This window comes from Cydia pomonella, chromosome 6 (assembly GCF_033807575.1).
Source record: "Cydia pomonella isolate Wapato2018A chromosome 6, ilCydPomo1, whole genome shotgun sequence".
NCBI classification, from domain to species: Eukaryota; Metazoa; Arthropoda; class Insecta; order Lepidoptera; family Tortricidae; genus Cydia; species Cydia pomonella.
In genome coordinates, this window is record NC_084708.1 from 24,264,523 (window position 1) to 24,278,221 (window position 13,699).

General features: G+C 36.6%; 1 protein-coding gene and 1 long non-coding RNA gene across 2 annotated transcripts in view; one reads left to right on the forward strand and one right to left on the reverse strand.

The window, feature by feature from the left end:
- LOC133519352 (kinesin-like protein KIF13B) overlaps window positions 1-13,699 on the forward strand; it is a 350,907-nt gene that overhangs the window by 14,454 nt on the left and 322,754 nt on the right. The window lies entirely within an intron of this gene.
- LOC133519339 (uncharacterized) lies at window positions 12,209-12,854 on the reverse strand. The gene is made up of 2 exons (XR_009799620.1): window positions 12,676-12,854; window positions 12,209-12,387 (listed from the first exon to the last, which is right to left on the reverse strand). It is a non-coding gene; the product is annotated as an uncharacterized LOC133519339 (long non-coding RNA).

Consider the following 13,699-nt stretch of genomic DNA (forward strand, 5'->3'; position numbering starts at 1 on the left):
GACACTGTCGGCTAAAATATAATAAATATACAATTAAAAAGAAACAAATACAATTAAAAAAAAAAAATGTTATAGAATGAAGTTATAATTTTTCATAGAAGAGTTATCTTAATCGCGTGCTCTTCGGAAAGAGATGTTGGTCTTGGTTTTAGTATATGTAAATACAAGCGGTGTGTATAAAACATATCTGTGACACTGACTTACTTACGCATGAGTCACGCTGCTATAATTAGTAACACCAGCTGGGCTGGTTCAGTTACATAATTCAGTGGTTGTATCTATGCCACGATTAAGGGCTATTGTATAAAACTGTATAAGGTACGTTCGTTAACGTGTGATTGTGTGGATTTGTTATTTCTGTATAATTTGTTATGAATATATACGAATGGTACATGTACGAATCAGTCAAAACCAAACATGGTGGTACATTTCGGGTAGCATTAGATATGACAGAAGTACTGTACCTCGTTTTTTTAGCATTAGAAAAAGGGTAAACAATCTTGACATTTATTTATATTTAAAACCGCTTTAAAAATAGTTACTCGACTCAGTCCAAAGGCGCGCTGTACGAATCGTGGACGATCCCAAACTCACAAGCGGTATTGAACCTTTAAGTCTAAGGAGACTTTGTCCCTTGTGTGTGTTCTACCGCTTGTACAATGGGCTGTGCTCTGAAGGATTGTTTGACATGATACCGCACCGCTCGCCGTCTGCAGGGTGTTCATCCTCACACCCTAGAACCTAAATGGTCGCGTACTGTGCGGTTTAAGAGGAATTTCCTCCTGCGGACTATTTTGCGCGGACGCTTCGGCTGTGGAATGAGCTTCCCGCCGGGGTTTTCCCGAGGACTATGGGGTTATTCAAAAAAGGAGTGTACATGTTTTTAAAGGGTCGGCAACGCGTATGTTATATTTCAGGTGTTGCAGGCGTCCGACGTGGTATATATAAAAAAATAGTAACTATTGCTAAAAAAACGAAGTATGTTATGATATACCTATAATCTGTGGCAGAAGTATGCAAGAGGATATTTATCGGGTATATCGTGCGTTTTAACAATGAATAAATCAGAAGATAGTACATTGTTGTCGAGGGTTGGAAAGAAAGCCATTTTCTGACAAGGTACTTAGTACCTTGCCACATAATGCTTGTTACCACCAGGGCATACATGGTGCTTTTCTCAAACATGTGAGGAAATACAATAGTACATTACTAGAGAGGCCAGTAACATCTGATCGTTAGTGACGACAAAGCCTACAATGAAATTCACTGGTTCTGTGATAGCCTATTCACACTCGAATGTAAGTCAACAATAAACTTCGTGAATATCTGTTGACCTACTTTGCAGTTTACACTGAACTTTCTGTCAGTGCCACTGTCATATTCTATATAACAGTAAAGAGTAAGTAGATAAACGTGTCGTCGTTTCGCTCTTTTGACCACAAAAGATAAGATTATATCTAGACTTTAGTGACCGTAGTCCAACATCATTTCTCAGTCGACGGGATCTTTTTAGTGTTAAATACTTAGCTGCTCAATTGAACAACTTTTTTATGATGTCAAATGTCAACTGGTTACTTTTTAGGGTTCCGTAGTCGACTAGGAACCCTAGTTTCGCATGTCCGTCTGTCCGTCCGCGGTTTTGTTGCGTGATCGTTAGTGCTAGAAAGCTGCATTTAGGCATGGATACATAAATTATGTGTACCTCCCATACAATTTTTTTTTTTCGCTTTAACCCAATGGTGTGGACTATCGTTGGATATGTCTTTTCTTATGAATAAGGGTCTCCAAAAACGTTTTTTGATAAATTAATTATTTTTTGAAAATAATAAAGAAATAAAAAATCTAACTTTTAAACGTAAAACAAAACTTAATAAGTACTTTCAATAAAAACTGTAGCCGACATGATCGGTCCATTCGTTTATGAGTTATTGCAAAAAGTCTTCTCTTCTTAGTAAAAAGACGTACAAAGCGCTGCCAAGGTATGCGAGTAATGTACATGACACTAATAGCCCCCGTTTAGCTTATTTTGACAGAATGATAATGACGGAACCCTACACTGAACATGGCTTGCCATGCTCTTGGCCGATTTGTCATAGATTTTACCATCTAAGGATTGTCCACATATTTTATCAACTTTAAGATATGGCAACACTTACCTTTTTTGCTGATCCTGTTATTTTTGCCTTATTTCCCTGTCTATATCAAGTAAATAAAGACTGTCTTCTACTTTTTTAGGTTTTTTTTTTCTATTGTCATCAAAATATACAACATTTTACAAAATTTCAATCAGATTGACTGTGGTTTTATTGCATACCCAATGTTATTCTTTCAAGTAAAGTTAAACATAACTGTTGTAAAAAAACATTAAACATTACACATCGTCTGTTAATGACGATTTAAAGTGGTCTTATCATAATATACACTTTACAATTTCCTTTCAAGAACACCTTCAGACCAATTCGAACTATATTTAGACATCAAAATGATGTCAATTAGTTATCATTCGTCTGTGCGTCTCGCTCGCGCCAATATATGAACTGATAAGTGACAAGTACGAGCGAAATGCACACGCGTATTAGACATAATTTTGTTATAATTCAAACGTTATATTTAGTAAATATTAACTTAAATTTTGACTTCAAAATGTAACTTTGGATTGGCTTCCAAGTTTCGATTATTGCGACCGACTACGTTGCTAAATAAACGGCTCTGAAAACGGCGGCCATTTGCGACGCTCTGATTGGTGCGTTACCTCGGCAGTTGCGCAAGCGTTCACATGGACTGTTAAGTTAACACACAAGTTCAAAAACGTCTAAAAAGATTTTTTTCCGTAAATTTCATTGCTGTTAAATTCGGTGTGGTTGCAGTGCTTTATAATTATAACCTTTCCGCTTTATCGCCTGCTTTGCATAATTCTGCTGAGAATTGGTCAAATGTAATTAATTTAATAAATAATACTCCCGAAGAGGTCTACAACCCGATATCAAACAAGAACCTTGCACTTATAGTATCTTGATAAATCTAAAACCTACAAACTGCCGTGCAGTTTGGCGAAGCTTTAAAGTATTGTACATAAGGGTGTTGTATATAAAAAAAGATTAATATATATACGTCGCCATCTTCTTCAACTTAGCGTTTTCCCGGCCTAGCGCCAGGGTCCGCTTTCCTTCCTACTCAATCTTCTTCTTTTTGCCCGGTCTTCGGTATCCTCAGGTGTGAGATTATTCTCTTTCAATCACGACGTTCAGCCAGCGCTTCTTAGGCCTACCGCGGCCGCGTGATGTAGGCCCTTGTACACTGAGGTCGAGGCATCTATTTCCGACGGCGACGTAGTCTACTGGTCTGCGGCTTATATGGCTATACCATCGGAGTACTTTCCTGCAGCTTATCTGCTACGTCACGGATTCCGAGGCTGCCACGGATGCGTTCGTTACGTATGCGATCTAATCGCGTAACGCCACACATCCATCGCAACATCTTCATCTCCGTGACAAGAAGCTGCTGGACATGTCTTCCGAGGACAGGCCAGGTCCAGGCTACCATATAATAAGACTGGGCGGATGATGCTCTTGTACACAAAGCCCTTTAGCTTCACCGGTATCCTCGGGTATTACATATAAGTATAAACAAAAACTCCTGGGTTATAAATATATATACGTATTAACATTTATTTTATTGTGACACAGCATTGGTCTCTTAACATGTCAACAATTCAGTAAGTGCAACTTTTTCAGTAAAATATCTCACTCATACACAGATCAATAGGAATTAGTAAAACCCCAATTAGAGACCATTTTAGTATTCTGTAAATGTAGCATTATTTATCATTTTTATCAACCATTTAAGAAATCTGCTCCACCACCCACTTAGAACCAAAACAACAAAATTCGTCCATTTCCTGCAAATGAAGAAATACGGTTAAACGCCAAGGCTGTTTATCACAAGACGGCCTTAATTGTTCGCTCGGTTTTGCAAAGGAAATGGCACAGCGGGAAATAAGGCCTGGACGGTTTTTTTATTAGATTATAACCCGTTTAAGATGGGACTGCGTTCGACTTTTTGAAGTATAATCTCAATCTAATTAAACAACGTCGCCTTAGAGTTTTTTTATGATATAAGAGGTAAGCGATTACCCTCGCACATGGATACCTGCAACACTAGAGGGGTTGTAAATAAATCTCATAAGATAAAGGACGTTAAGGCTGCTTTTCCTCTTAGGCGTAGATTAGAGAAATCAACCAATAGGGTGTCGTTGGCAGTAACCACACCTCTTCTATTGGTTGATTCCTCTAATCTGCGCCTCAGTGGAAAAGCAGCCTACACATCCTTTATTTCATGTGGAAAGGCAGCCTGATCTGTAATAATAAGTTTCATCCACGCACAATGACAAGTTTCCAGAAAAGTTTCCTGTGAAATATTTCGCAAATTAATTAACTTTCATTACAGCTGTCCCGCCCATGAACCCCGTTGTCAATGTCACTGTGCGAGCCTGACAGCAACATAATTATGCGCGTGGAATAGAGATATCAACAGGCGGGTGAAAGTACGAAAATCTATATGGAACAGTGGCGGATCGTTCAAAGAACTCGATTCCCACCGGCTTGTCTAATTTCAGTCCGTTGTCAGTCCGTCCGTTACTGTCACAATCGGTTCATGGAGAAAAGGAATGCAAAATTAGCTCCGGGTTCCCTACGAATATTTGTGACGCGCCGCCACTGATATGGAAAGCTATATGCTTTAGTGGCAAAATAACTATCCAACCAATACGATTTCAAACTAGTCACAATACATTTAGTTCAATCCAGAATAGAGCCATTGCATTCTGTGACCAGTTAAGGCGTTAGGTATTTTATAACGACTATGTATCGAATGTCAATCGAGTCTACTGCAAGACGACATGTGGTTCCCGTTACGAACACATGTTCGTTGTTTGCTCGTTGCGCTGTTCGGCTTGTAACATTAGTAACATTACATCAGTACCCCTAGTGTAAATATTTTCGACAGCGAAACGTGACGTACGCGTTTGCGTTAAGTGTCATTTTGTATGAGATTTTTGACTTTCCAAAACGTCCCGCTTGGCGCGCTGTTCAAAAACCCATACAAAATGAGACTTAACGCAAACGCGTACGTCACGTTTCGCTATCGACTAAATTTACACTAGGGGTACAGTACTATACTACTAATACTAATACATAAACAATAGTACATTGTTGTCGAGGCACGGAAGTAGCTACTTGCCGGTTGAGGATTCGTTTTAAACCGACGACTTTGGGAGTAGCCTTCCAGCCGAGTCATGAGAGCTTTTCTCAAAGATGCTGTAAGGCCTGTAAGAAATAATAATATAATAGAAATATTTTACAGAATCACGTACCCAATTTTTTTTTACAGAAAACAGTAATAAATTGAAATTATTTGCTTTGCCGCCTTTTTTTTTTATAAAAAAAAATGAAGTGTATTTTTCTGCCGAAAATACGCCAACCTATTTGAGACAGCTAAATAGTCGCGGTACCAACATTATAATAATAAGTGCTATTTATAATTTTATTATATATTATATAAATATATCGTTGTCTAGGTACCTACAACACAAGCCTTATTGAGCTTACTGTGGGACTTAGTCAATTTGTGTAATAATGTCCTATAATATTTGTTTATTTATATTTATATTTATTTACTTTGATTACTCTCTATTGAAAGTATTGTCATTTTTTTTATTATTAGTGACATGTAAATTAGCTTTGCAAAAAAATGATTATGATTATTATGATTATGATTATTCTCTGAAATATGATGTTATTTTTAATAAATTGCAGCTTATCAATACCTACGATCTGACATCTTTAAATCGCGTCATCTAAGATCATAGTGCTGAATGATGTCACATGACAGAATAACTCGCTAATAAGGCTTGACGCTCTATTCCATTCTAGGCTTATAATATCCCACCTACTGAATAATGTTTGATGCGATCGTTTGATGAAAACTCATCTCTTGTGGTGTACTTATCTCTAGGCTAGATTTAGTTTTTTAGGCTTATTTATTTGTCGAAACATGCATTGTTTTTTTTTTGATAGAGCCTTGTCTAGGGAAAAGAATTTTTGGACCCGGGTACGTCCTTAAACTACGTCCAAAAGAGAGGTATGGGTATTGTGAATTTCATCTCGCTTTGTGTGGTAGGGCACAGCCAGTGGATGTCATTCCAGATCTAGAGCAGAGCCCAACTGGGGAAGTACCTCCACCTTATAGAAAATCGCAGCCAAATAACACTAGACCCTACTCATAGTGTTGTGTACCTGCCGGTGAGTAAAGTTGCCAGAGCTCAACGAGGGGGGGCGGGTTTAGGGTCGGCAACGCGCATGTAATTCCTCTGGAGTTGCAGGCGTACATAGGTTACGGAGACTGCTTACGATCAGACGGGCCGTATGCTTGTTTGCCACCGACGTAGTATAAAAAAAATGGTCTCAAATTTCAAAACGCATAGACATCACATACAATCCATAATTTGTTCAACGCTAGAAACCAAAACAAACACTCTGCAGTCTATATATGACGTGCGAAAACTTTTTTGCACGCGTTGATTGCGCAAAATAAAAACAATGTTGATTGTACAGCTATACAAGACGCGAAAAGTAACTCAATTCCAACTACACTATTGATCTGAGAGCCTAACGCGAATGTCGGAAATCGAAATTTCGTTATCTCCCTGACTATCGCACTTTCTACTATTTTTCTGTTTCGTTCGAAAGAGACGCAATAACGATATTTGGGTTTTCGATGTACACGGCATGCCCATCTGGGGCCCATTTCTCGAACGGTATTAGTCTAATATTATTAGTGTGTTGTCATGGCAACCCGTATGATTTGACAGTTCGTGGACTAATTATATTAGTCTAATATCGTTTGAGAATTAGGCCCCTGTCGATTCGTATGGATTTCCATGACAATATACTAATAATATTAGCTTAATATCGTTCGAGAAATGGTCCGGCGGTGGTGACGTAATATTCGTGTACTTATCTATAAATTAGCACTCGACCGATATAGCCTTTGCGATGACGATTCACCGTATGATTCACTTAGTTGAGCGTAATTCAATAGAGCCTAGTCCATTAGTGAAATCATTCTGTGTATTTAAGACAATAAATAGTATTCAACGTACTATCGCATACACTATTAAATGACATCGTAGTCATAATTCTAAAAACATAATATACGCAAATGGTCAGTTATAAGTGTTGTTGTTAGTATAGACCGCATCAAAAGTTGATAAATGAACGAAAAGTGGCTTTCCATACCAAAAGTTACCTTATACAGTTGTCATAATGTACAGTCAACCAATTTGAATCCTAGGCCACTATAGAACCTTGTCGCTTTAACTAGTCTATACATGACATGCATCACTCAATAAGCACTGTCGTAGAAGTCATTATGACATGGTTCTATAGTGGCCTAGGAATCAAATTGGTTCACCGTACCTTTTGATATGGAATGGTAATGTTTGAAATGATCTAGACACGCGTTAATTCACGTAACAATCAAGAAGTGTACAAATTATTTGAAACATTTGGCCTGTTAGCTACTACACATTTTATTTTCTGCTAGTCAGAATTCACGACAGCAGCGCAATTTGCGTCAAGGGAGTACAAGGGTACAAGATAGAAATAAACAAGACTTTCTTATTTGGCTGTTGTCACTCTAATGGCTTCCTTGAGATAAAGTGACAGACAGATATTGGCGTAGCAACTTTTTGAGGAAGATAGGCAATTTTGTCTGATGTCAAAAAATAAACTACTTAAGTCAATTTTTACATTCAAAGTCACTGATGTACACTCTCGACGAAAGTTGCGTTGTGTGCTGTAATCATTTAACATGTAATTATTCGTTAAAGCCTGGTTTTCTCATTTCAGCTTCCCTGCGAACTGGTCCCTAACCCAACTCCTGAAGAATCCCTAGCTGTTTGAAGAATCCTCATGTCTCCTTGAAACCTTTCCTTTCCCGGTTTAATAAAATTTACCTTAAATCCATCAATGTGTCATTAATTTTATTTTTCTACTCGTCGACTGTAATGGTTGAATTAAGATTTCGTATACCAAACTATAATTGCGTACTTTTCATGTATGCTGGGCTCCTACTCAACCTATAAGATTCATTTCGATAAGCTGTAGTCAACTATGAAAAAATTGTGCCGCCGCTGTCATATAAATTACTAAACGGGCGCGGGGTGCGGGGCGGCAGTCATGTCTACATTTTTTACTGAGATACTAATTTTCATGAATTATTTAGGTTTTTAGAAAAAAAAAGTATGGTATACAATAGTGATACAATCAAGCTTTACAATCTCGTACCTTACTTAGGAAACTCAGCTAGCTTCTTTGCCTAAATACGGTACTCGTCTTAAAAGCTCTCTATTATATCACGATTGTATAAAATACTATTTTATTGTACTTACCCTATAAGCTTTGTTTTTATATCACAAATAAAATGTGGCTTTCCATCAGAAAAAGGTCCCTATGCTTCATGTGCATTAATGAATTAATCATCCTGCTTTTGTGCCAATTTTGTTCTGAAATGACATAACAGTTGAAAAAACTGAGGCAATGGAATCGTTTAATTACGAGTAGTATCTAGGATATTTATACAATACAAGGTTTACGATATTAACATAAATTTCAACAAACTGCAGTGAAACTCCAAAACTATAATAACAGAGCTTAGTGGGCGAGTTGAAAGCTGCTTTAATGTATTTAAACAGCACTATCGCAACCGAGGACTGAAAGGTGGGATTTGCATTTCATTAGCTCAGCGTACGGAATTACCTGGCCTTACTATTATATATGAAATAGGTATACCTATTAAATATTTTATAACTAAATGCCCTTAGCATGGTTCGAAGCTAGGATCTCTAGCTTCGAAGGCCAGGTCATTACCAATTTTGCTAGGAAGCCATCAAAGAATAATTTTTAGGATGCCGTACCAAAAAGGTTAAAATTAACCCTTTTGATGCATCTATGTCCGTCCGTCTGTCTGCGACATCGTTAAATATTCATTCATATCATTTATTTTGACAACCGGTCTGGCCTAGTGGGTAGTGGCCCTGCTTATGAAGCCGAAGGTAATGGTTCGAATTCCGGTAAGGGCATTTATTTGTGTGATGAGCACAGATATTTGTTCCTGAGTCATGGATGTTTTGAACACAAGCCTTCTTGGCATTCCTTGGGACTTAGTCAGTTTGTGTAAGAATGTTCCTATAATATTTATTTATTTATACATAAGTTTACATCCTTAATATCTCGAGAACTACTTAGCTATCGATTTGAAATTAGGAATATCCTCTTAAGGCCCAGCCATAGAAATGAAAAATCCAAAATTTGCCACTGGAATTTGAACCTATAGTGCACGGAATACAGTAGATTTTATTTTGTTTGAAAATTGCACGAAACAAAACAAATGCAACTCTGTCCTAATTGAATATGATTTAAATTTCATCGAACTGAATAAGTCCTATAGGTAGGACCTTGGGCCTTACGAGGATATTTAATTAGTAGTTAGTTCGTTAGGAAATGTCTCTGTTCGACGCAATGGTTGACGGGTAGAGAATGCCTTTTGGCATTAAGTTTGACATTTGTACATTTTTCTTTATGTGTGCAATAAAGTTTAAATAAATAAATAAATAGTTATATACAAGGCCAACCCGGGTTCATTGAATTTATTATTATTTATACAATATGGAAAGAACCCAATATGAGGAAGCAACATTTCAGTCCAGTTACTAGTTAAAGATCTATGATACCCCCACATTTGAAAGATTTTAAGTTGCGCATTACAAACCATTTTATTAAACATATAGATACGAGTACATGGTGTTCTAAAAAGCCCTATAGATGCTCCAATGTAGGTACAGATGAACAAAACAAAACACTAAGGGCCAGTTGCACCATGCCCATTTGATGTACTGATCATGTGTAAATATGGCGCTAGCGAATGCTAACTGCATATTTGGGTTGCACCACGCTATGTGTCCGTTAAAAAGTTACGCTGCCTTTAACCGGTGGTAGAGCACTGGTTAACAGCAAAGTCGTTCGATAAATATGGCGGCGCTTTTTGGAAATCGTCCGTATTTCACGAATTTATGTTTGATTATTAAATAATTTGAGTAAAAAGTAATGTAAATTATTAAAAATATATTTATAACAATAAAAAGGTGGAAATATCTAAACGCAAAAACGTGTGATAGTTGACATAATGGTTTTAAATGTCATTTTAGTTGCGAGACTACTTGTGTTTCATAAAATACATTAATTTGTTCCGGATATTCAAAGAAAAGGTGTGTTTTAAATTGAAATCGAGTGCAGAATGAGTTTAAGTTGAGGATAAGACCAGATTGATGCTATCACAGGTTAACAAATACGTCCCATAAAGTGAAACTCGACGGCATGTAATGAACACTATTTATCGACAGACTGGTCATTAAAATCAATTTAAAACGCTCTCTGTTTATTGGAATCAAGATAAGAATGTTATATCCCTTGGAAATATTAGTGGACTAACTATGATATTCGAAAACAGCGAGATGACAACTATAAACATATACAAACTCGGCCTCTGAAAATCGTAACCCAGAAGAGAAGTGAACTATATTTATAACTATAAAATCACACAAAACAAGATGCTACATATGAAATCAAGTATTTTAGTGCGTAGAAAATGTATTGGACAATTCCAGACCAGTCGGCATAATAGGTTATATATAAGTGGGCAAAATGTGTACCTAATGTAAAACTGATTATAATACTTCAATTCATACATACTTGCTTGTGTTTTATTTGCTTTTACAACATATCTTATTCATTAACCCTAGAAACAACAACTTTGCAAGTAATTAACTAAAACAGTTTTATTTATGGTGATATTTATATTTAAATTAATATTTATTAGAATACAAAGTTACAATTAGATTTAACCATTAACAGCTCCAAAAATCTACATTTATTTTGAGTGTGGGCTACCTGGGTATCTCTTATCTTCAATTATTACATTATACCTATTATAGGGTCCCGCACCCGTTAGCAACATGGCATGGCAGGGCGTCCTTCAGCATATTGCCGAGGCATCCCTACACATTGAGCTCTGCTTTTGAATGTCAAGGTATCCCTCTGGAATTTTCAGGTTTACCACAGAGTCTTAGAAATGCCAGATGTTCTTAGCATTTGTTTGTGTGAGGGATGCCTCGGCATGCCCTGACATACTTACCTTGATACTACGCCAAAGGATCTCTTACTGTGTCTAGACAATAGTGGCCTCCGAGCCTAATAAAGTAATTCTTCTGGAAATATCGAATATACATGAGAACAACTAAGTAGTTTAATAGGTATAACCTGCGGTGGCAGCATGGTTCCATTTTTATCCACTTGTCACTATGCCTGTCACTTTTGCACATACATACTTGTTAGAACATGACAGGCATGGTGACAAATGATAAAGAGCTGACCATCTTAATTGTTTCCTTTCATACTGGATAACATTTATAAATATAACAGCCAATACCTGGGTTAGATAAAATATAATATGGCCTCCCTTCTGTCACCTGAATTTTACTTGTATTCAACCAGTCATACAGTGAAGTCGCATATAAATAAATTACAATGTAACAATTGTATGTAACCCTAGCCATGTATTGGAAATAACATAACAGTTAATTAGTAAAAATATAATCCATAGGTCTTAATTTGCAAAAGAGCATTACAACATACTTTAGAGAATGTGTAAACCCATTATTTTTAAACCTGACTACACATTTATTATACACACGACTGACTACTGACAATACCCTACCTACATATTAACCCACCAATCCCTATTCATCATCATTTAAAACCTAACATACCTAAATAGCTCTAAAATCAGTCATAATAAAAGGCCCTCAGATTGATTTTATTTGTTTTACCCATACCAGTTTTTCAACAGCCCATGCATGTTTCATAAATGATTTATATCATGATCACCCCAATAAAGAAAAAAATAAATAATAGTTGGAATAAACAAGTGAAGTCACCAGTATGACAGAAAATATAATAAGTAGGCACTTAAATATAATTGTGAAATAATATATTATATGTCAATGAGTTGTTGATTTCTCTCCGGATAACCTTTTACCTCCATTAGTCACTACCTAAAAAGGATTTAGTGTAAGATGGAAAATAAAGTAAGATAAGGTAACTAAAAATGTATTTTATTATCAAAAATTAAATTCAGATATCATTTATAATACTTTATTTTTCGCAACAAGTTTTTCCAGTTAATCTAGTGTATGATTCTTTGATTTCTTGAATCGATTCACTTGTGTGTAACTTTCATCTTGTATTCCATATCAAATGGTGTATATCAAACCTGAAAAGAAAGTAACATGAAATTATTGTGCATAAAAATATATTGTGATCCGTTTCAACCATTGGCAAAAAGAAAATGCTTAGATCAAGCAGGTTTAAATTAAAGTACAAAAGTAACTTGAATATCTGCTACTAACAGAACTAACAGTTATGTATTATTGTGTCAACAATATATGTAATTGGAAATGTTGCCCCAACTGTCGGTATTAGTAGGTAGCGTAGGTAATTCCTTGTGCTTAGGGCTCTGAAAGTAGTTAGGGATACGTATTAAACGAATAAGATAACTTACTGGGCAATGCAGCTCCTTGTTTGATTCGGCTTTGCAGCTTGGAAAGCACTTGGCCACTGAACAATCGTAGTCAGCAGTTTCACTTTAAAGTGCCATGAAGATACATTGTTTTTAATATAATCATAAATATATAGAAGATTGGCATGGCATAACTTGTGTAGTATTTAGATTTAAAACCTGAAAAGAGATTAGTTCGCGCCTACAAAAGTTTTCTCGTTGTTGAAAAATTTGACAACTCTGACATTTATGACTGGGTTGCTATATGAAAAAATAATTCTACCATAAAAATTTTGGTAGGAACGCGTTCATAGTATGGCCTCACGATTAGCGACGACATTCTGTTATTTTATAGTTGGTGCAACGCATTTTATTTAGCAATCGTTAAGACCCCCACGTAAGCGTTAAAATTTAGCGAACTGTGCTTACGTTAGCAGGTGGTTTGGTGCAACTGGCCCTTATATTCCCGAATTGTCCCGCAGTAGGTACCAGTTCATCTGGCGCCTACACTAAAAAACAATCAAACTGATCTCGATGAAATGTCCATACTAATACACCCGTTGTCGTTTCTCTTGGGTCTACCGATCGATTGCACGTGATTCTTTCACCTTTAACCTTTTTGTTGTAGGATTTATCATTCGTGTAGCCTAACTGTATGCTAATGAAAAACGCAACTTGATTGCACTATTCAACTGCACTGCGCCGTTTGTTTTGCTTTTTCAGCCGAGGTTAGCCGAAAAGAGGTGGATCCTAGTGCGACCATGGGTTTGGGCCATGGGCGGTAGGCCCTCTGTACTCTAACTTACACTTACAGCTTCAGAGAACGGAGTTTTTGCAATATCGTACTGCTTTTTTATTAGGGTTCCGTAGCCAAATGGCAAAAAACGGAACCCTTATAGATTCGTCATGTTTATAGATATACGGTTGCCAAAAAATTAATAAGCAATCTTGAAGATTTTCTTGTGGGGGTTCAGCGATTTGAATCCTGATTTTTTTATCAAATTTAAACCGTCGTGAGACATACTAA